The sequence below is a fragment of the Diadema antillarum genome, unplaced genomic scaffold, assembly GCF_040938485.1.
Source record: "Diadema antillarum isolate AM-2024a unplaced genomic scaffold, OU_Dant_1.0 scf00000060, whole genome shotgun sequence".
NCBI lineage: Eukaryota > Metazoa > Echinodermata > Echinoidea > Diadematoida > Diadematidae > Diadema > Diadema antillarum.
This window is the reverse complement of record NW_027270949.1, coordinates 3,651,499-3,653,549: the sequence shown is the minus strand read 5'-3', so window position 1 is coordinate 3,653,549 and position 2,051 is coordinate 3,651,499. Positions and strand designations below refer to the sequence as shown.

Genomic DNA, 2,051 nt, shown 5'->3' with positions numbered 1-2,051 from the left:
GCCACACATACCGACTACATCTGACTTTTAAATTACTAGATTTAACAAGCATGGGAGGATTAGAAAATAAAACAACTTTTAGTTTTGATGTAGACAACCTGTGGTCGTATACCCCTTTGGCGTGTCGTTATAGTATCAGGTATATTGTAATGTGTAAAACATGCAATGAAAGTAGCTTGACAATCTTTCAGCTATGTATCGTACATAATGCATCATAATATAGTGCACTTCCGTTATAACGAATACGGGTATAACGAATTTCCTGTTACAACGAAGTATAAAATGCCCCAACATTGCCCGTCTATGTTTTATTGTTTGTTCGGTTATAACGAAAATGCGATATAACTAAAGAAAACTGCTGGTCCCGAGGACTTCGTTATAGCGGGAGTCCATTGTAGTCAATAAACCGAGGTCAGACGTTGACCAGCAAATGACGGCTGTTCCTATACCTATCTCCCATTAGCTATGCACAGTCCACCGGAAAGTCTTCAGCCATTACAAAATGCAGTTCAAGAGGCACCTGTTAGCATTCGTACAGTGCACTCTCGTTAAAACGAACACGGTTATAACGAAATTCCGGATACAACGAAGTAAACATTCAGGTCGCAGCATCACGCGCTCTCTGTCTTTTTATGTTGTGTTTTGTTTTGTCTTTTTTTTTGGTTCGGTTATAACGAAATTCTGATATAACGAGAGAAAACTGTCGGTCCCGAGGACTTCGTTATAACGGGAGACCACTGTATTTATTTCCCACTTTGTCGTGGCAGAAAGAAATGTCAACTACAGAAAAAAAAAGAATATATACAAAATAGAAACAAATACAGTTAACATTGTTTTTCAAGTAATTTCAGAAATTGGTTTTTCATTATTCAAACATCAAGGTACCGAAAAGGGACTAGTGAAAGCGTCTTTTGAAAGTCAAGGAAAAATCAAATGTACATTTCCAGACAAATTGATCGACACGGTCATTCTGTTTTTGACCTAACGTGTTTCTTCTTTTCTCCAACCAGCGTCGCATACACGTTAGACGTCTCTCTGTCTGCTTTGGTTACTCTGCTGAAGTCTAGCGCCCTCAACCGAGGCAGTCTAGACAGTACGCGCAGTCTGTATCCTTTTTCCGATTCGACAGGATTTCCGTGCAGGGTCAGACTGATCAGTTTTGGTAGTTTGTCGAGCTTTTCAACCTCCGCAATATCATCTACTGCGTTTCCATGGAGATAAAGGATCTTGATGTTGGGGAATTGGAGCAGTACCTCGTCTATCTTGATGAGATAATTGAAAGATAAATCAAGCCAAAAGAGTTGCTGTGGATGAGCCAACATGTCATCGAGGAACTGAGCGAATCCTTTCCATTCCTGCAGGAGATTGTTGTTCATTTTTAGCGAGGTCGTTTCGTACTTCCCGTCTTCCGTTTGATGAAGCTTTTTTCGTCGCGTTTGTCGAGGTTCGTCGTCCTTACCGTGCAGGTACGAGTCGAAATTACCAATGTTCATAAAGGAGAAGTCTAGCGGAGCAGCCGTGTAGGGAAATTCGGTGTCGAAGGTGTTGATGAGAGCCTTGGCGTTCCGCGCCACTTTAGATTGAGCGGGCTCCGGGCGAGGGAGCTGCTGATAGAATGCCGCCATCTTGATGGACTTATTTCGCTGAAGTCAGTACTCGGATGTCTAGATAGAGTTCACATCACCGTGTCTGCATTTCACATCTGTCATGGCTGCCTCCATGTTACAATGAGGCCGAGATATCCAGTAATCTGCAAAATGATTCAACAAAGAAAATGGCAATTACATAAACTGTCGTAGATTAAGTTTATATTAGTTACTAACTTTAATTTCTATTCAAAATGATGCAGAGTAGAGGGGATTCTTCACTCAAAGTCAAAAGATGTTTAGCATTCTGGTCTGGATACAAAACAAAGAAAGCTGGTTCCAAATTGCGTCTAAATCACGTGATCAAAGCGGCTAATCCCTCGTGAAGATCACATCCACTTTGTGTCCATTCATATTGTGCGGAAATCCAACAGGAATTTTTTTTTATAGTTTCGTTTATTATTA

At 40.9% G+C, this 2,051-nt stretch overlaps 1 pseudogene; it reads right to left on the bottom strand.

The window, feature by feature from the left end:
• Nucleotides 1-965: 965 nt before the first annotated feature.
• LOC139716046 (leucine-rich repeat-containing protein 51 pseudogene) lies at nucleotides 966-1,625 on the bottom strand (annotated as a pseudogene).
• Between the last annotated feature and the right edge of the window lie 426 nt (nucleotides 1,626-2,051).